Raw genomic sequence first — 21,818 nt, forward strand, 5'->3', positions numbered from 1 at the left:
AAGCAGGGAAATGCAAAATAAAAGATAGCACTAGAATGGCTAAAATAAGAAATAGTGACAACACCAAACGTTGGCAAAGGTGCAGAGAAACTGGATCACTGATACACTGTTGGTGAGAGTATAAAATGGCATAGTCATTGATATACCCCAAAACCTAAAATGCAATTTAAAAAAAAGTTAAACAAAAATTAAAAAGAAATTGGCATAGTCACAATAGAAATCAGCTTGACAGTTCTTTGAAAAAAAAACAAAAACAAAAACAAAAACGAAACGTACAACTACCAGATGACCCATCAATTACACTTCCGGGCATTTATCCCAGAGACATGAAAACCTGTGTTCACGTAAGAACCAGTCCACAAATGTTTATCGCAACTTTATTTACAATAGCCCCAAGTGAAAACATCCCAGATGCCTTTCAGTGAGTGAATGGTTCAACAAGCAGTGGTACATTCCCACTACGGAGCATTCCCACTACGGCACATTCCCAATACTCAGCAATAAAAAAAACCACACACACACACACACACGCGCCCAACAAGCACACATGCACGCCCCTGAATGAATCTCCGGGAAAATTTTGTTGAGTGAAAAAAGCCAATCCCAAAAGATGACGTATTGCATACTGTATAATTCTACTTACATAACACTCTTGAGATGACACACACAGACTAGTGGTTGCCAGAGGTTAAGAAAAGGGTGGGTTGGGAGGGAAGTGGGCGTGGCTATAAAAGGACCACAGAAGAGATCTCCGTGGCAATGGAAATGTTGTTTTCTTACCAGTTCGGTATTCGTTTCCGTTTTGGTGGTGTACTACAGTTTCGCAAGATGTTATCACTGAGAGAAACTGGATGAAGGGAATGGCAGATCTCTGTTCATTATTTCCGAAACTGCATGTGAATCTATCACCATCTCAATACCAAAACGTTCAATGAAAAAATAAAGAGTGACTGTAGTAGATAAAGAGGTTGAGTGAAAGAAGCATAAATGCGCTTATGATGAAGAGGATGAGTGGAAAAGAAGACAAAAATGGAGGGGAAACAAACCAACCAAGAAAGAGAGACAGGGAGAGGAAGAGAAAGGGAATAAAATGTGCCGAGCATGCATGTTTAGGAGGGGTCAGGGGAGACTGAAAGAGACCAAGGGAAGGTGGTCAGGGCTGGGGGCAGGTGCTGGGTCACCAGCAAACCTGTTACTTAAGCCCCCTTAGAAGGCTTCCTTGCCCCCTCAGGGCAGCCTGCCTTCACCCCTGCGGCCCCCTGTGCCGCTCCCTAAGAATTCGCAGCACTGATGCTAGAATCTCTCTGGGCAGCTCCGCCGACCCCGGGCAGTGGTCTGAGAGCTCGGAGGGAGGGCAGGCCTGGTGTGTAAGATCCCACCTTCTAGCTCAGGTGCCTATACAAGGCCTGACCTGTGTTAGGAGCTCCCTGCATATTTTTGAGAGTTCATCTGGTGAAGGACACTTCACAAAGCAACGTGACTTGGCCGGGGAAGCCTTTATACTGAGACATCCAGTGGGCTGGTTGCTGGGGCCTGGCACCCGTGGCTTCTGCTGGCGCTGCTGGACAGCCCCCTTGCTGGAGCACAAGCAGCACCTCCCACTGCTCGGGGCTCCAGGCACCAAGTGCTAAGCAGTGCAGTCAGCCCCGGGGTTGGGAAAGTGGGGGGCACACTCTGTGGGGGAGACACAGGTTTGGCCCCAGGAAGCATCTGAGGTCCTCTTGGTTCTTGCACCACACCCTGCTCCCATTTTTCTTTCAGAGCAGCAGGAAATAATGTAGGATGATGGCATTGGATCTCCCTGATTGTACGGTGGGGTGCCTGAAGTCTGAGAAAACCTGCAGGGTGGGTGGCACACCCAGCCCGAACCATCAAGTCACAGGGGATGAGAGTGAGACTCCAAACTTGCTCTCTCCTTCCCTCCCTCACCCCTGCATGTCTCCCTCACCCTCATCCTTTCCTTTCCCCCATATTACCTGACCACCCCATTGATTGATCCCTGGTGACCAGGAAGTGCTGTTGCCACCTGCCAACTGGTCAGAAGATCCGTGACCTTTGCCCTCAGGCTGCCGTGGTCCCAAATGATAATGGAAGTTAACATTTAAGCACTAGCCAGGATCTCCAGGGTCACGCGTTAAAGCTTTGGCTCCGCCATGTAACTTAGCACGGCTCTTGGCAAGGGTTCCCGCCATCCTGGGCCCTGCTGACTAGAATAGCTCCCTTATCAGAATGTCAAGGTAGGAGGAACTAGATAAGCTGCTGCCCAGCAGGGGCTTCAGAGGCAGCTGCTCATGCCAGCCCTGGCTGGTAGAATGTCAGAAAGGGAAGCTGTCCACTCCGTTTTAAAACAATTCCAGAGGAAGCCACTCTACAAGTCTTCTTGAGAAATACACTCAGATATTCAAATGGCTCACGACAATCCTTTGTATTGGAACTCCCATTCTTCTGCTTTTGTTTTTGTTTTTTAATTCCTCCACGGCTGACAACAATCCTAACAGTTATCTGATGACGGATCTGCTCTTGGAAACACGGCCAGCTCTCAATGACCTGTCTGTGGCCCACACACAGTGAACATTTTCATCCAAAAATGGCCCCTTTGAACCACCTGATGGATTCCCTGACCCCTGCCTTCTGTCCACTATCTTTCCACCTCCAGCCTAAATAGTCAATCAGTATCAGCTCAGAAAATGCAAGTTTTTGCTAACATTCACCTAAACAAAAAGCATAACCCTGCCCCAATGGCCACATTCCAAGGTTTTCAAAAATTAATTATTGCTGATACATGATAAGTGATCAAATGTATAGTTGTTGAACAAGTTTTAAAAATGTGAAGTGCATGTAGTTTCCAAGTACATGAAAGCACAGCATGCCCATTTGTGGCTTCACTCACAGCAGACAGAAGAATCAGGTCATTTGAAGGGCAAGTGGGAACTGGAGAATGGGTACTCTAGTCGTTTCTTCCTGCCTGGGGAGTTTACTTCATCACAGATGACTAGAGCAGCCTTCAGAGTCTCTTGAATTCCTGGCCAAGAAACCCAGTCAGGAGCTTGCAGAAAGCCCCAGAGGGATCTCGCTTTGCGCCAGAGGCAGCGAGGCAGGGGAATGCTGTGACAGAGCCTCACGCATGTCTCTGCTGGACCCACAAATGAAGAGCTTTGCACTGCTCAGGACGAGCCAGCAGACTCCGGGGAAGCCACGATGGGGAATCCCACTAAGATCTGACTTCATCCCAGAGAAGGTAGCTAAGCTCTGGGGACAGCCCTGGGCAGAGTGAATGTGGCCCACCTCCTCTCTGAGCCTCCTCACCCTTGGCTCCTCCTTCAGCTCAACTGCTCGCTGGATGGAGCACATTCATTTTCTGCTGAATGCAGGCAGGCTACTTAAATAAAAAATGCTGCCTGTGAGTAACGCCAGCAATTTATAGCAGTTTTTGGAGAGGCCAGAAAACAGCCATGCCTGAGTGGCTGGTTCCCTTTCTGTTGGAGAGCTAGGTATCAGGGCTAGAATGTTGCTCTGGGGACCATCCTTGTGCTTTGTAGAATGTATAGGCAAATTCTCTATCCCTCCTTTTTTTTTTTTTTTTTTTTGAGATGGGGTCTTGCTATGTTGCCCCGATTGGTCTTGAACTCCTGGGCTCAAGTAAGCCTCTTACCTCAGTCCCCTGAGCTGGCAAGTGCTCTATGCGATGTTTCCTCTCTTTCAATGGTGGCCCTGCTGCTGCTTTTCCAGGAAGCACATACCCTGTGCCCCAGGCCTCCCCTCGATGGCCTTATGCCTCTAGGCCGAATGGTGCCATCTCAGGTGGGCTCCATAGATAGTTTAAAATGCCAGCCACGCCGACCAAGCTTTTCACGCCAGAGTCCAGCCACGGGCCTCCAACTCCCACATCATTTGCTCTGCTCTGTTCATTCCTCAGATTCCAGGAAGCCTGAGGGCCTCATTCAGCCAGATGGTGCGACTTACACCTGGCTTTGAGGAAAAGCAGGGACGAGGGAAGACCAGAGCAGCTTTCAGAATTAGCTCTTGTTAGCTGAAAGACCCTGGATTTAAAGCCAGAGGACAAGAGCTTTGGAAATAACAGTGCTGCTGCCACGTAGTGCTTGGAGTTCCATCACCCTTACTCATCTACAAAACAGAAGACACAGGCTCTGCCCACAGGACTGGTGTCAAGATGAGCTCATGAACGTATCTAGCTCAGCACGTTGGTTTCATAAATATTAGCCTTTTTCTCACATGGAAAAGTGCTTTGGGAACAAGAAAGCCCTATGAAGCATGGCTTATGATGAAAACGAGGCATGTTTTGGAGTCAGAGCTAGGAAGGAATATCCCTTTATGAGCTGTGCACCTCAGGCAAGTGGCACAGCCTCTCTGGGCTGCAATTTTTCACCTGTAGAAGGAAGGTGATAATCTCGGCTTATTAAAAGGATTGAAACAGAGTCAAGTACTTGGCACATTCCTGTTGATCTTCTCCTGGTGTTTGAAAAGAATTCTGGAAGAGGTTCTAGGCTGGCCTTGCTCACAGGTTCTGGGCAGCCCTAGAACTTTGGGGGCTGGACCTGAGGCCCTCCACAGCCCTGGGGGAGCCCTGTCTGAGGGAAGGCACAGATAAAACCAGGGAGCAACAGCCCTGCAGGGAGAAACACTGACTTGAAGAGAAGGGGAGCAATGACAAGGTTGCCCTTCCCTGTTCCCTATCCTCTGTCCTCGAAGCCTTCACCCCTGGCCTTTCTGAACCCTTTGAAAGCTGTTTAAAAAGAGATAGGGAGGTATGCAGGAAGTGACCCTGGCAGTGAGGGGGGCAGAAATCACAAGGCTATGTTTCCAATTTGGCCACACTTAAAAGAGAAAGCAAGATTAGACTGGGAATCTAAGGCTAAGGGGCCACGGCCCCCACCCTGGCCCTCCCTGCTCCCATTTGAAGGTAGGGTCCTACTAGATGAATAATATCCTCCCCACCCCACCCCACACCTCCCTAGTCACTGTCCTTGCCTCTCACACCACTGCTGGGACACCTGGGGTGCCCCCAGGTAGCCCTGGTCTAGAGCCAGAAGTGGAGGTGTTTATGGCTGGGCTCCCCACGCCCAGGGCATCCTGCAGTCACGGAGATCTCCAATTTCCTGGCTAAACTTAAGACCTGCCCTAAGCTTTTCCTTATCCCCTCGGCTCCCAATCTAGCAGGTTCCCTGTGAAAGCCTGCTGCCCCTGCGATGGACACCTGAGCGTGTCGTCCTGCCCGCCAGAACCCGGGAGCCGGGGGAGAAATGGAGGAGGAAAAAAAGACAACTTACTTGTTGAGATCGGAGCTGCCGAGTCCCACTGAGGCTAACTTCTGAGGTGTCCCTTAGCGGCAGTGCAAGGGGCGCTCAGGGATTTCGGGGGGACTCCCCAGCCCCTGCCATGACCCCACGGAGGAGCTGTAGCTGGAACCTCTCCCTGTCGTGGGGTCGTTTGGGCAGAGGTGCCTAAGCCATCTTGCCCCTTCACTCGCGGCCCCTTGGGTCACTCCCTTTCTCCAGCGAGAGCAGCTGGAGGCAGTCTCTCTCTCTCCCCACACCCCCGTGTGTGTGTGTGTGTGTGTGTGTCCCCTCCTCCCTCTCCCCTCCTCTCTCCCTCCGTCCCTGGTACGGATGAATCTCTGGATAGTAACGCGACTGGAAGGGCCACCGGCATTGGCGGCGGGGGGCGGGCTGGGGTGGGGCGGGGGCTCCATGTGATCCGGGACGCCGTCAGCTCGGTAGGACTGGGAGGGAGGAGGAAGGCGGCGGGAGAGCCCGGCAGGCGTCCAGCCCTCCGCTCGGGTACCCGCGGCCCCCTGCGCCCTCCCCCGGCTCCCCCTGCCCCCGGCTGCACCCCTGCTGCGGGTGCCAGGGACCGAGACCTGCGCGCGCGCAAGCGCCCCGCGCCTGTGTGTGAGCGCCGCGTGTGCACGCGTGTCCGTGTGTGAGCGCCGCGTGTTTAGTGGGTGCGGTGGAGCAGACAGAAAGAAGGGAGAAACTATTAGGGCAGAAATCTTGGCTCGGAGCCTCGGCGGGGATGCTCGGTCGCTCCGCGGTGCGCGGAGCGGGCGGTTGGCAGCATTTCTCGGTTTCCCGGGAGGGATGCAGCAGATGGGGGAATTCCTTCGGAAGGCGGGGGAGCCGCAGTCTGGGCGCTGCGTCCCCCGCGCGACGGCTCTGGCACCCGCCGTGGAGGGAGGGTCCGGGGCCTGATCCGCCGGCTGCAGGTGGGGTAGGTCCAGGGACAGGACCCAGGCCAGCTGTCCCCGGGCTCGCTGCTCACCCCGGACGTTCTCTTCCGGGCGTGCGGCGTCTGCTGGGCGGCGATGGCTGGAAACGCGCCCTGCACGGACCGGAGGCCGGAGCGGCCGCGAGAGCTCAACCTTGCCCAGGCGTGGGCAGAGCCGGCGTCCTCCGCACCGCCTCCCGGCTCTCCCTTTTGGATTCCTCCCTGCCTTGAGGACAGATGATGCCCAGAGTGTGTTCTTTAAATCGTAGGGGCCGTAGGAAAGGCAGCTGCCAGGGCACACTGGAAGGAGGGCTACTGTCTGGGCAGGGCCGGCGGGTGCCTCTGAGGACCGGTTGTTCTGGGTGGCCCTTCTCCCCGGGTGGTGTTCCTTCTGGCCCCTCTCTGTCACCCAGCGTTTTTCGGTCAACATCCCCCATGCCAGCCCCCTCCCTCAGGGGCAGACACAACTTGGTCAAAAGTAGGGTACCCCCAGCACCTAGCACAAGTGCTAAGAGAAGACGTCTATGACCAGAAAACTGGTTTATTACCTTGCAATGAGAAAAATGCTTGTCACTAATACTTGGAGGGCACCAAGTCTATCCTCTCCTGTAAGCACAGTGACATGGAAATGTGGTCTCTAATAGTGCCCTGGGGGTCCTCTTGCCTTGGAGGCTAGCGTGCATGCAGCCCATTGCCCAGGCACCCTCCTCTGGGACAGTTCTCAGAGCAGCCCTGCCACAGTGGGCCTCCTGGATGCCCCTCTTGTCTCTGTAGAGGGGGATGATTACTAAATGTGGCCACAACGGTCCCTAACAGGAAAGCTCTGTGTCCCCTTAGGGACTCAGCTTGCCTAGGTGCTCACACACCTCACTGTATGTTGGCTGATCTGAGGGCTGAATACTAATGAGGAAAAAGTTCTTAATTCCTTCCTTGCCTAGTTCTTGGGAGAGGCTTTGGCTGTGCAGTTCTCAGGTCCAGACAGCACGCACTATAATCATCTGCTGAGGGCTGAGGAGGGGCTCTGTCCTGGGTTAGTGGTTGCCTTTGGATTATATGTAAAGACCATGATACTCCTTCTGCCATTATGGGGTGGCGGCAGGGGAGGGGGGCGGGCGGGAAGGGAGCTGGACTGACTTGAAAGCAAAATGTAGGTTGCTCTGGGAAATACTGTTTTGCAAAGATTCTCTCAGTGATGGGACCTTGGATCAGGAGACACAAAAATCTGTGTCCAGGTCTCACCTGAGAACTGAAAAACGAGAAATTTGGGGTGTCTAGTCCTGAATGATTGTTGCAAACTTATAGGAGCTTTAGCTTTTCCATGACCAAGCCTCTCAAAGAGCACAGACAACATTTGAGGATAGAAATGAATAAGAGAACTACTCAGGGAGGAGTGCAAGGTGCTAGGTGTGTCTTTTATTGTCTGAAAATTGCTGAGGAGGTGCTTGAAAGCAACAGAAAATGTTTATGTATTATCACCGTTAATTAGAGGACAGCCCCATCTCCTCTGTTCCCTTCATCTGCTTCTCTTACCTTCTTTCATCGCACAGGAGATGGCTTCACAATTAAAGATTTTCTCTTTAGAATATGAGACTTGCAGAAAATTACTTTTTCTCCTATTTATAGAAATTCTATTTGCATTTATGAGACTGGTAATGTCTCATAAATATTTCCTGTTAGATAAAATATTAATTAAAGGAGTTTGTTGAGTTATACTCTGAAATCCTAACTAAATAGCTTCTAAAACAAGTATTTTAAGCATTTTCTCTCGTCAGGAGAATTCCTGATACATTCCTTGTATATGTTAATAAGCTCATCTCTAAACAGCAGATGTCTATCAAGTAAGGACATTTTATCTTGCAATATTTAACATAGTACGGTAGCTGCGGTCCAGTACAAAAAAACAAAACCAGATATTGCCAACACTGTGAAATCCACACAGGATTACCTCCTCTTCCCCCAAGAGAGAACCAGCAGCCTGAGCCTGAGTTTGATGTTTCTGTTTCCCATGGCTGTTTAAATGCTAAACAGACACCGCCCCCCCCCCCCCAATTCTTAGTGAATATTGACCATATATTAGTATTTTTATGTCCACAAACTCTGTTGGTTGATAGAGGCCTACTGTGTTTGAGACACTTTGACAGGTGCTATGAGAGAGACTAAAGGGTATAATGGTGGGCTCTGATCTCAAATGTCTCACATCTAACAGGGAAGGTGGCATAACTGTGGTGGGGCAGGGGAGCTAGCAGACAAATTAACATCGTGGGGTTTTAATTCCTAGGTGTTAATTGAGTGCTGGTGTGGAATTGACAGAAATGCTAATCACAGCTCGGAGAAGAAGAGCTGGGACTGACTTCTGACAGCAAGGCTACCTAGAGAACGGGGGTCTGAAGGAGTTGGGGAAGGAAGACTAAGGTCTGAATGTGATGAGAGGGAGAGAAGTCGAGGAGCCGGGCTGGGAACCCAGGCTTGGGAGGCGAGGCTCAGGGCACTCAGGGACCACAGGAAAGGGAAGGCTTGCTGCTGGGGGATCGGGGAGGTAGAGTGGTGACACCAGTGGCTGTAATTAACACAGCGCCTACTATGTGCTGGCTCTGCTCGGTGTTTCATGCAAGCAATTGCTTGTAATTTTTTTGACAGCCTCAGGAGGGAGGTAGGCTTAGCACCTTTCTCTGGAGAGGAAACAGGCTCAGACAAGTCAAGTCCCCTTCCACTGGCAGGAATTGCAGAACTGCTGCCAGGACCCAGTTCCGTTAGTTTCCAAAATCGTATTTCTAATTGCTATGGGCTGAACTGTGTCTCTCCCAAATTCATATGTTGAAGCCCTGATTCCAAGCTCTTTCCAGTGGCACTGTATTTGGAGACAAGGCCTTTAAAGGGGTGATTAAATTAAACTAAGCGGACAGCTGTGGTGGCTCATGCCTATAATCTCATATTTTGGGAGGCCGAGGAGGGTGGGTCACCTGAGGTCAGGAGTTCGAGATTGGCCTGGCCAACATGGGGAAATCCCGTCTCTACTAAAAATACAAAAATTAGCTGGGCATGGTGGTGCACACCTGTAGTCCCAGCTACTTGGGAGGCTGAGGCAGGAGAATCGCTTGAACCCAGGAGGCGGACGTTGCAGTGAGCCGAGATTGTGCCACTGAACTCCAGCCTGGGTGACAGAGTGAGGTTTCATCTCAAAAAAAATTAATTAAACTAAGATGATTAGGGTGAGCCCTAATCCAATCTGACCGGTGTCCTTATAAGAAGAGGAACCACCGCGCAGACACTAAGAGAAGGCAGCTGTCTTCCAGCCAGGCAGAGAGGTCTCGGGAGAAACCAACTTTCTTGACAACCTTGATCTTGGACTTCTAACTCCCAGGGCTGTGGGAAGAAATCAATTTATGTCTGAGCCACCCAGTCGGTGGTGTTTGTTACGGCAGCCGTAACAAACGAAGATGCTAATCACGCATCTCTGCCTCTCAGAAGAGCCTCATACCCCATCTGGATTTTCTTCTGCAGATTGAAAGCAAGTGTTAAAAATGTCTGGGTTGGGGACAATTATGAAAATCATTGCGAAGATCTCCCTGGGGGTGGTCTGTGGATGATTTATTCACTTATTCATTTCAATGAAGACATATATATGGAGCACCTGTTTTGTGACCTCTGCAATTACACAGACCGTGTTCGTCTTGTTCACCTCTGGGCTCCACTTGCTCCCAGTGCTAAGCACAGCATCCGCTATATAGGAGATGATCAATACATATTTGTCAAATGAGAGAAAGGATATGGGGTAGGTTCTGCAGCTAGAGAAAAATGACAAGACAAACAGAGAGCTTGCCTTCAAGGAGCTGATGGTGTGGTGAGGCTGGCAGCCAGTTTGTGGTTAGTTTAGGTGGAGCTGAGATTATTGCGCAGTGCCATCCAACGGCACTTTTGCAATGAAGAAAGTGCTCGATATCTTTTCTGCTACTATGAATAGGAGAGGAAATTTTAAGTTTTAATTAATTGGCATTTAAGTAGGCACTATGGCTGGTGGTGACCATATTGCACAGTCTAGGATGAGAGGCAGGGAGAGCGCTTGTGGGCTGGGCCCTGGTGCTGGCTTGAGGTAATGAGGCTGCAACAAGGCGGGGGAAGAAACAGCCTTGGGAACCCCCCCCCACCCCGCACCTTGTAGTGGGTTGCACAGTCTGGCTGCAACAGTGCCACCCCCTGGAATCATGTATGAAATGCAGAATCTCAGGCTCCACCCTCCACCCGCCCTAAGAGAATTTACCTTTTAACGAGATCTCTAAGTGACTCCTATGCACACTGGGGTTTGGAAGAGCACGATGTGGAAGACGTGGCTGAGAAAGGGTCAACAGGAGCCCAAAGAAGAAGAGAAATGGAACTGGATGGCTTGGAGCTGAGGTAGGCTAAGCTCCCCTAAATCTCCAGGGGCACTGAGGCCCCCTCCTCTGTGCACACCTTGACCCCTCTGATAGAGCTCTGATCACATGTATTAGGGGTTCTGCTCTCTCCTCTACCTGCAATCTACAAGTTCCTTAAGGGTGTAAAGCTTGTTTTTTTAAAAACCCCAGTAAATATTTACTCAATGTGCGCATGCCTGAAGTCAGGAACAGGAAAATTAGCAGGAGTAAGTGGCTGGGATGGGAGAACTGCAGAGTTTGATTCTAGACATGCTGCATGCGTGTCTAACTGAAGGCTGGTGAATTGCCTAAGCGAAATTGTCTGAGAAGAAGCAGGAATGGATGTCTGGAGATGAGGAGGGAGTCGGGGATGGGGTGGAGATTTTGGAATGTCATCCACAGAGGGGAGAAGACTGAAACTCTGAGAAATAAGTTAGATATCTGGAGGAGGGTGGAGAGAGAAGAAGAAGAGGCCAGAACTGGGAACCATGCTCAGATCTGGAACAGAGGGAGGAGGATTCAGAACAGGAGACAGAGGAGTGATCAAGATGGATGGGGGCCAGCCAGGCTGGGTGGCAGCACTGCTTGGAAAGGAAGAGGGGCAAGAAACAGAGTGGCCAGTGTGCCAGAGCCCCTCATTAATAGAATATTTCTTTTGTAGTATTGATCTCATTAATAGAATAGCCTCGTTAATAAAATAGGTCTTTTGTATTTAACTCATGAAGTCTGTGTGCAATACAGCAGGGGTCCAAAACAGGTAACCACAGATCCAGAAAAGTCATGGAAAATAGGGCCAATGGGAAAAAAAAATCCTAATCATTGGCCAGGCTATCAAGCTGTCATTAGTGACTTTGCAGGACGCGTTAAAGACGCCTCCTGTTCATCTCAGAACGCAAAGCAGACACGCTATCTGGGAAAGCAGCCTGATATTCGTGTTGATGTCTCGGCTTCTCCCAGTAGATAAGCCGTCCACTTGTCCCTGGATGATCCCAAATTCACTTTTCATTGAGTGTCACTGAATTCTGACCATAGGGGCACCAGTGGTAGTTTCAGGTTCCCTGAAACAAGCTTCCCGTTGCCTGAGAGAGGCATTTGCCACAGCTGGCCGCACCGCTGACTCCATAAGTTAATGCCTGCTCCTGGAGGGCACAGCACTTAGCCCCAGCACTTGGTCCCCAGCGCTGATCTTCCCGTTATTGCACCACTACGGGCAAATGATGTTTCTCTTCCCATTCAGTGAAGTGGGATCCTATTTGGTAAGGAAGGAAAATAAACGACTTTAATTCCTTCCTAACTTTATTGATAACAAGCTCACTTAATTCTGTTTTGTGGAAAACAGACAAGCTGACCAGCAAGCACCCGCCCTGCCGTGGTGCAGTTTCCACAAGGGAGGCAACATCACCATCTAGTGGTGGAAGGACATTTCGCACTAGGTAGAATACGTGTATTTACCTACTTGATCTTTAGTTTTTGTTTTATTAAAGTGATATATTTGAGCCATCACATTCTTCCATGTAATTTGAAACAAAAGCAGTTGGGTTTCCTCTTTGACCGTCTTCCAGTCTCCAGAGGTCACCACTTTTCATTTATGTTGGCTATTTTTTCCCCTTAGTTTTGTCTCTAAATGACATGCTTCTAGCAATTCTTCTAGATGCTTCCGTCTTCAGAGACCACCTATAAACTTTCCATCATTGAAGACGGAAACATGACTCTCTTTCCTTCTCTGTCCCTACCACCGCTTCTAGTTCAGCATGGGAGCTGTGTCACAATTTTGGTTGGATGAATACTCAGTTTTAATATTTTTGTTTTGTAGCTGATCCATGCAGCAACCCAGCTTGCTTTGTCTTTCCTGCACAACTTTTTTGCCTTCTCCAAAGTGACTAATTATCTTGATTCGGTTTGTGTAGCTGTGTAGTTTGTCTTTGCTTTCACTGCCAATTTTTTTTTTTTTTTTTGGCAATGGAGTCTTGCCTGGTCACCCAGGCTGGAGTGCGATGGTGCCATCTTGGCTCACTGCGACCTCTGCCTCCTGGGTTCAAGCGAGTCTCCTGTCTCAGCCTCCTGAGTAGCTGAGATTATAGGTGTAAGATTTGCCCCACCACGCCCAGGTAATTTTTGTAATTCGGGTAGGGATGGGGTTTCCTTCCCCATGTTGGCCAGGCTGGTCTTGAACTCCTGATCTCAAGTGATCATCCTACCTTGGCCTCCCAAAGTGCTGGGATTACAGGCATGAGCCACCACGCCTGGCCTCATCACCAATTTCAATGCAAAAATTTCCACCTATGGTTTCGATCTCCTCTCAAGATGTCCAGATGCACCAGAATTCCTACTGATGCCACCTGGAGAAATCTCCATGACACCTTTGGCTCTCTTGGGTCTGGCCTGGTTGCCCTCTCTGCCTAGTGCACAGCTGGCTTTCTGGCATCTCTGTTTCCTTTGCCTCACTCCCATATTGCATTCCTGTTTCCTGAATTCCGTACGTGTTTCTTTCCTGGTTCATGCTCTTACTTTTTAGGAAGAACACCTCCTACCATTGCTTCCTAGGAAAGAGAGCGTGCAAAGTACAATTTTAAGACTGCATATCTGATAAGATCTTTATTCTATTCAATTGACAGCTTGGTCAGGTGTAGAATTCTAAATGGGAAATTGTTTTGCTTCAGAATGTTAGAGGGATTTCTTCTTCCTCCACATTTCAATTATGTTGTTAGATGCCCAAAGCAAGTTTCATTCCTGATCCTTTTGCGGATCCTCTTTCTCTTTTCTGTATACTAGCTGGACCTTCTCTTAGTGAGTAGTGGTGTGAAATTGCACAATGCTGTACCTTGCTGTGGGACTGTTTTCATCCATTGTACAGGATACTGGGTAGCCCTTTTAATCATTGCCTTCCCTTCTGGGCAAGTTTCTTGCAATGCTTCTTTGATAATTTCCTCCTTCCTATTTTCTCTGTTCTCTCTTTCTGGAATTCCTCTCACTTAGATGTCAGATCTCAGAAACCTCTCATTTCCTCATCTTTTTTCTCTACTTTCATCTCTTTGTACTTTTGCCCTATGTCCTGGTAGATCTCAACTTTTTTCTTTCAACCCTTCCATTGAGATTTTTATTTTTCTATCATATTTTAATTTCCAAGAGCTCCCTTTTTTATATTCCCTGGAGGATTTTTGGGGCATCCTCTTTATTTGAAGTGTTCTCCCTCCATAGACTCTGTTTCCTCCAAGATGCCTTTTCATGCTGTGTGTTTTCACTCTGTCTTTCCTTGGATGTCTGGTAACCTGGCAAGAGGAGGCTCTGGGACTATGAAATTGACATCTATCAAGTTCCCTGGAGGGTGCTCTGGCAGGCCATTTTATTTCAGGAACATGTGGTATCAGATGTTCCTTGCGGGAAAGTCAGGTTCCTCAGGAAGAGCTCTTTCAATCTCCTGCTTGGAGGGTTGGGTTTGCACCACCAGCCTTCTGAAACCAGAAGTGGGAGGAGACAGTTGGGGGTCTTGACATCTAGCATGAATAAGTTTACTTAGTCATCCTTTGCAGTGAGGACGGGGGGCGGGGGGAATAATAAGCCCATTCTTCATGGTTCTGTGTGTTTTCAGCCAAGAGACCCTTTGTTTTCCGGTTTCCAGAGAACAAATCTCTAGGCTTCTGCCAGGAAGGGCTGGGAGAAGTCTCCTGTGTAGGGAGGGGAATGGGAGGCCTAACTAGGGTGCTTCCTGGATGGAATCTCAACCCATCCCCGTTCCTTTTGGTTGCCTCCTTCACCCCCTATTTCCAGAGGTAGACAGGGTCATAGACATCTAAACCTTTCAGGGTTCTGACGTGTTAATTGCACAGGTTCCTGTTTTTTTTTTTTTTTCCTGCACAAGTGTAGAATGCATCTGCTTTCTCGGTTTCAAGAGAGTTGTTATTGTTTCCTCGCTGGTTCTCGCTCTTCGGGGTTTATGCTTTTTAAAAAAGCTGTTGTTTTATTGGGGTTTTGAATGGTAGCAAAAGTAGAAGCGTTTATTTAACTTTCCGTCTTTATGCTCAAGTCATTCATTCATTTTTAATCACCTGTTCACAAACATTCTTGACCTCTCCTATGCAGTAGGCTCTCCAGTAGATTCTGATGTGCACTGACGAATAAGGCTGTGTTTCTGGCCCCCGTAGGGATACCTATTTTGTGTGGTAGCAGATAAATAAGTAGTTGTACAAGCTTAAATCTCAAGGGGACATGGCTAAGGGTGATGGTTGGGTGTCTCCATGAAGGTCATCTGTCTTCCAAGAGACCCAGAAGGTGACATAGCTTAGAGCATTTATCAAGGTGCCCTTGCAAGTTCAGATACCTAATTTCCAGCACAGCCATCTTCCAAGAACACCCATCTCCACCAACTGAAGTTCAGCCTCCTGATGTCTAGATGAGAATGTGAATTCATTAATTAGCTGTGTGACTGTGTTGGGAACTAGAATACACAAGATGGCACGATCAGCACATCTCTCCCCACAGGGGGGCTGGACGGGAAGCCAAATCATGATTGGAGCATGGCTGGGTGAGTCGTGAATTGTAAATGCCTTATGCCCATTATTTGTGGCTCTTGAACAAGAAGGAAGGGCATGTTCGCTGGACTGGAATGTGGGGAGCCTGCTGAACGAGGCTTGCCCTTCCTGGAAAGTGCCTGATTCACAGCCCTGAGGAGGGCTTTTTTTCTTTCAGGTACATCAGGTCACTTTTCGGAAAGACGCAGAGGAATTGGACTTCATCTAGATGGAGTCGGACTCCCCCACCCCTACCTGGCTCCAGCTGCTGAAGCTCTCCCCTGACACTCTGGCAAAGACAGATTGTACTGGGTCAGAGGGCACTGTCGCTCACTAGACGCAGGCTCTGAGTGGGTTGTCCCACATCTGTCTCTTGGTGGACACACCTGTTAGGGTAACTGAAGGATTGCATGAGGGGCCTGATGAGCTCTAGAGGGTCACAGAAAAAGACCACCCTGCCTCACTTCACAGTAGCATCAGGAAACATGTACTGGGCAGTTCCCAGAGAATCGCTTACCCCAGAGAACATGGGGGTCCTTAGCCCTAGTGCCCTTTTGAAAGGAAGAAGCCAAGTCCCAAAGCTGTAGGGGTGGGGGAGTAGTCAGGATGGGATCTTCCTCCTCTGTCAGGATGTGCAGGGCATGGGGATCGGCGCTCATAGCTTCTGCTTACCGAGCCAAGCAGGGCAAGGTAAGACCAGGGTGTGGGCGGCACAGGTGAGCATGGGCAGCACGAGTGGGTATGGGGAATAGGAATTGGACATGAAAGTGCCCCATGTCACTTCTGCTCCAAGGCACCAGGGCAGCCCAAGAGCTTGGGTGCTGGACTTTCCTGCTGTGGCCAGGGAAGAGGCAGCCTGGCCAGTGGTGGCCCGCTCTGGGGACCAGGGTACATGACCGCCCACTTGAGCAGAGGCTTTGGTGTGACCTCTGCTGTGCATTGTTGGAGGAGTCAGAAATGACACTGGATTTCCTCACCCCTGGCTATATTTGGTTTTAGTATTACACATAATAATAATGGCAAGCAATGATATTGCATATAGTATTAACAGTCAGAGGGCATATTCTCACGACGCTGTGTACGACAAGTAGAACTTGTCCCTTTTTCCAATGAGAAAGCGAATACTCAGAGAGGTTATGTAACTACTCAAGGCTGGCTGCTGGGACACGGCAAAGGCGGACCTCAAGCCCAGATTTTCTGATCCAAGTTCAGTGTTTTTCCTACCACCCAAGCTCCCTGAGGCTGTCACCCTGAAGTGTGGGGCCCTTATTCTAAAGCACGTTTCCTTCCCCTGAATGGAATCCTCATGACCTAGCCCCCCCAGGCACTTCAGGCTCAGAAAGAGTGCAGGGACCCTGGGAGTTCTTAGATATTCTGGAGAGGCCTGGGGGTTGGAGTTGGTCCTGTAGACCATGAGCATGCCAAAAAGACTCTCCCACGGCATCAGTTGTGGGTGGAACTTTGAGTAGCGTGGTCAGGAGTGGGGCAGGTCACATCATCTCACGTGGCTGAAGGGAGTCGACTTCAAGGTCACTGCACTGCTTGGTCTGCAGAAGCTGGCAACTTCCAGGGTCTGGGCAAAGGAGCGTGCTGAGTACCTGTGCAAGGGGAATTTGTTGCCTGCCCAGCCCTGCCCACTTCCCCCAGCATTTAGTGAGCACAGGGGATAACCAGCTGGGAATGTATCAGCCGACTTCTTTTGACTTCAGATTTTATAAGGATGCCTGTCAGGCAATGGAGGATCCGGAACAAAGTGAGTTGCTGAAGTGTGGAACCGTAGAAAGCCGCAGACCAGTGATGACTGCAATGTAGAGCTCGGGATCCCACTTGAGCCCCTGACTTTAGCTTACTAATCGGCCCCGGCGTGGATCTCTGGCCTCACTCCCTGCCAGCTCCCCAGCCCAGATCTCCTCTCTCCACAGAGGAATGTGAGAAGCAGGGCCATCGCCATCTTTTGCTTCTCTGATCAGAGGTCCTAGCTTGCGTCGCCTGCTCTGTGGAAATGACAAGTCCAGGCACGACTGTGGGGGTGGTGGGTGGTCCTTCCAGGGTCAGCTGGTAGCCAGAGGGATTGTAGCGCCCAGTAATGATCATCAGCCAGACCATCATAACCTGGTAACCACCTGGGTCTCCACAGAGGAGGCTTCAGCCCAGCCCCCTGCAGATGTAGGTCTTGTTGTCTCTCCAGAAACAGAATGAAAAGTACCTCCCCTGCTCAGTCTGCCACAGATGGCACAGTACAGGGCCTCCTGCGTGTCCTGACAGCCCCTGTGGAAGGTGCAGTGGGCTTGGTGGATCTGGCACTTTGGGCAACTTGTGCCTTGATCTTGGGGACAGGTGAGACCCCAGATGGCACTTCTTGAAAAAGACGTTCTTGGGTCAGGGTGGCGACACTTTGCAGGGGAGCAGGCACCCTGGACCAGCAGGCTGTATGAGGCAAAGAAAAGGGGAGACACAGTTTTAGTCACCTTTTATTCATTCTTTGGGCAGGCATCACTCTTGGGAGCTCTGGAATACGAGGATCTTTGGGAGATAAAACGATGACTCAGAAGAGGTACCTATCCTCTCCCGGGACTTCAAGCCAGCACAGGAGAAAGCCATGATCACGGATAAAAGCAACGGAGGTAGCAGCCAAGTCCTGCAGAGTGCAAGGGTTAGGGGAGGACGGCGTGGCCGCTGACTTGGGGGTTGCAGGCCTTCATAGAGACTGCTTTGGGTGGCAGCTGTCTCCCCTCTGCTTGCTGGGGACAGGGGTCAGGAAAGCAGTGAGGCCAAATCTTCAGAATGAAAGAAAAGTAGAATTTCTATGTCTTCCTATTTGTATTGGTCACATTTTCTCTTTAAACTTCTAGTAAGTTGCCCACATTTGTTTTTCTGTAGGCATTATCAGGTTTTGTTTTGTTTTGTTTTGAAAGCAAATGTGTCAAAAAGGAGAGAAATGTAAAAGAAAAAAAAAAAAAGAGGAGGTTGTCTCCAACCTGCCCTTGTGACTTCACCATCAGGCCGAAGCCCTGGGGAGGAGAGATCTTAGGATCTTAGGTCTTCCCTGAGGTTTACCAAGTTCCTTGCCCCAATTCCTGAGTGCCTGAAGACTGAGACAGTATTTGGTCTTTGTGATCTGGTTAGTACTTATGCTTCCACAGCACAGTGGAGGTGGGGTCCGAGATCTGAGCCCTGCTTCACTGTCTGTCATTCGTGTTCTCTTGTGCAAGTCAACGGTCCGCAAGCCATGCAGGCACAAGCTGGGGGACATATGGGTTCTTTTTTTGTTTGTTTTTTTGAGACGGAGTTTTGCTTTTTTGCTCGAGCTGGAGTGCAATGGCACCATCTTGGCTCACTGCAACCTCCACCTCCCGGGTTCAAGTGATTCTCCTGCCTCAGCCTCCTGATGTATGGGTTCTTTAGCACTTGTAAACAAAACAAAAGTCACTTCTAGCTCAATACGAATCATCCTATGAGTTCTAAGGGGCATTAATAGGAGTATGATGTCTAGAATGAAGGAGGTGATGGTCTGACTTCACTTGGGCTGGTGGGCCCTGAGGGCTAGGTGTGAAGAAGGTTCTTGGCAGGATGGAGTGTTCCAGCAGCTATGTTGAGGGAGAATGGGCAGGCCAGAGGTGACTTCCAAATTCCCTTCCAATGCAGGGAGTTTGTGAATCTATGAACCTTTCTTTCCATTCCAGAAAGCAGCTGCTCGGGAGTGGAGGTGCCAGGCTTTTCAGATTGCTGGTCTGGTACCTAGCTATGGAAAATACTGAGCAAGTCAGGTTCAGAGTTCGTGCCTGAGGGCGGCCTTGACCCCTGGTCTCACCACGGACAACAGGACCCCTTTAGGAAGGGTGTTCAAGGCCCTCCAGGAGCACCTCTTGCTAAACCTCTCTGCTTCCTTCACAGGCAAAGGAGAACCAGACAACAGAACATCAAAGGGTCTGTGAACTGCAGAGTCAACACACGTTCATCTTCATCTAAGGGGCTCACCACCAGATCTCATTCCTGTGCTTCTCTGGAGGAAAGGTCCTGCGGAGCAGCCCTTCAACAGAAGAGTCAGTGATGGAAACCCAAGCATCCTGGCTGCATTCTCCTGGTAACTGGGGTATGAATGCTTTCCTTCTGACGGCAGACAGCTGAGAACCTGCAGGGTTAAATAAAAGTGCACAGCCGGCCGGGCGCGTGGCTCAAGCCTGTAATCCCAGCACTTTGGGAGGCCGAGGCGGGTGGATCACGAGGTCAGGAAATCGAGACCATCCTGGTCAACATGGTGAAACCCCGTCTCTACTAAAAATACAAAAAATTAGCTGGGCATGGTGGCGCGTGCCTGTAGTCCCGGCTACTCGGGAGGCTGAGGCAGGAGAATTGCTTGAACCCAGGAGGCGGAGGTTGCGGTGAGACGAGATCACGCCATTGCACTCCAGCCTGGGTAACAAGAGCGAAACCCCGTCTCAAAAAAAAAAAAAAAAAAAAGCACAGCCCAGGACGGTTCTGTTCCCAGGAGAGAGCTATCAAGTCCATTTGCGGGCGCTCCAGGCGGTCTACCTAAAGGGAACAGCCTGCGGCCTCGGTGCCCCATTCATCTCTAAGGGTGGGGAGATGGAAAAATACCACGCGGCTGCTCAGCATTGATGAAGCGCTTGCTTCCGGGAAACTGACTAGAATCTATTTAGTCTCCAGAGCATTTCTGAGAGGCGGGCAGGCCTCAGGGCACTGGAGAGGGTTGGCATCTTTTTCTAGAAAGCCTGGCAGAGAACAAAATGAGGCCAAGCCTGCGGGCTCCTGGCTCCTTCTCTTTCTTGTGTAATGCCCTTTCTGACTGGTGTGAGTGTCCAGGCTTCGTGAATAACCTGCCGTGTGTCTCTGGGTGTGAGATTTGGGCTATGGGATGTGCCCGCAAATATCCGAGAGAAGGAAAAATTTTGTATCTGTTGAAAATCTACTAGGGATGTCAAAATATGAAACAATATTTGTTAATATGAAATTCTGGGTAAAACATGACAATGCTCCTCAAGATAGACAATAAGAAACAAAGAGAAATGGTAGGCATCCTCTTCCAGAAAGACACTGCCCGCCCCCCGCTCCTGCATTTCAAGAGTTGGTCCCTGCCCTAGAAGGAGGCCACGGTGCCTGTGTGAAGGGGTCTCAACAGTTAGGGAAGGATGAAAGGTCACCCTCCCCAGCACAGCAGATCCCACGATCTTGTTCCCACCTACCCTTCTGCCTTGTCCCCAGCACATTGTTTTTTAAGCCTGGCTTTCTCCCCTTGAGTAGTCCCCCTTTGCTCTCTGGCCCCCACACTGTTTTTTCTTCCTCTACTCCCCACCTTCCATGACCACGTGTTGTAATTTTAACCTTTCTATGGTGCCCAGTCCAACAGCACCATCTCTGTGAAGCCTCTCCAGTTTTCCCAGCTGGACGTAACTTCTGTATATTCGTAACCCTTCCTATGCATGTATGCCTTATTATGTTTGTGACTATCTTCTCCTTTATAAGAAATTCAACTCTTGAAGGACAAGGGCCGTATTTTATTCATCTTTGCAACTCCTAGAGTGCCTGGTATGCTGCCTTTTATTCAGCAAGGACCTCAAAAAGCTTTGGATGAATGAAATGGAATCATCAAAATTTTCCCTTCATTCAATTCAATTTTTTTTTTTCCAAAAAAGGCCTTCAACCTGGAATTTTATCATTGAGTGAGATACTGTCTTCTGCAGTGGCAGGCAAGGTTTCAGAGGGAAAGTGTTTTTCTCTCTTGCATGTGGGCTTTCTCAAAACCTTTCCCCTGTGAGAGTGTATAACAATGCTCTTTCCTTCTTGGCATCTCAGTGGATTATTCAGTTCTCCTCTGTTGCAAACATATTCGGATTTTACCATCACTCTTTCACCAGACAGGAACTTTCAAGAAAATCAGGCCTCAAAGGTAGAAGAGCCTATTCCAGCAGAGTCCCTCTGTCCTGTTCCCTTTACGAGCTGGATGGCCTGCAGGGTGATGTGCCTTGCCACTGGTGGTGTCGTCTACATGGCTGCCCTTCCTCAGTCAAAGAAGGGCACTCACAGGTCAGCATCTGTAGAGAGCAGTGCCCTAGGATTTCTTATGTATGATTGGGAAACAGCTTGTAGGTTTGTGGGTACATGAAGAAAGATGCAACTCAGTCTCACTGTGTTTGAATACATGTTGGCAAGCTAGTTTTGCAAAATGCATGAGACCGTGGTGATCAAGTCATGTATCAATGAGACTCGCTAGTGGACACTGCTCGGCTCTTCCTGTCTGACTCTTGCAGCTGCCAAACATGTTTTGCACGTCACTAAACAAGACCCCCCTCCCCTGCTTTCTCAGAGCTAGAGTCAAGGAGAGGAAATACTATCCACCAGAAAAAAATCACAACCACCGTCCAAATACGAGCATTAGTCTTGGAGTTGCATTCCTGAAAAAAGTTTCTGCCCTCAGCCAAATCTTTAGAGGGGTTCATGGGAGAAACTAGGGGGAGATGCCAAAATGCAGGTGATGGTGACAGCTGCACCTGGAGGATTCATCCCTTTCCTCCCACCGGAAAGTGGGTGCTGGTGAGATACCCCTGAGTCACTCAGCATTAGTTACTCTGCCACTCTTACCTGTGTGTGTTGGGGTGAGGGGGGATGGCTACCATTACCAGGGACCCAGGAGCTGTTCAGGTGAGTGACTGTGGTTCAGGGCAGGTGAGATGCT

At 49.7% G+C, this 21,818-nt stretch overlaps 1 protein-coding gene across 2 annotated transcripts in view; it reads right to left on the bottom strand.

The window, feature by feature from the left end:
- Positions 1-5,688, bottom strand: part of KCNJ5 (potassium inwardly rectifying channel subfamily J member 5) — a 30,021-nt gene extending 24,333 nt beyond the window's left edge. For both annotated transcript variants that reach the window (XM_037736154.1, XM_017523495.2), the window contains exon 1: positions 5,289-5,688. The gene's annotated coding sequence lies outside the window, so the exon portion shown is untranslated. The remainder of the gene's footprint in view (positions 1-5,288) is intronic.
- Between the last annotated feature and the right edge of the window lie 16,130 nt (positions 5,689-21,818).

Source organism: Cebus imitator, unplaced genomic scaffold (assembly GCF_001604975.1).
Source record: "Cebus imitator isolate Cc_AM_T3 unplaced genomic scaffold, Cebus_imitator-1.0 Scaffold0, whole genome shotgun sequence".
Lineage (NCBI taxonomy): Eukaryota > Metazoa > Chordata > Mammalia > Primates > Cebidae > Cebus > Cebus imitator.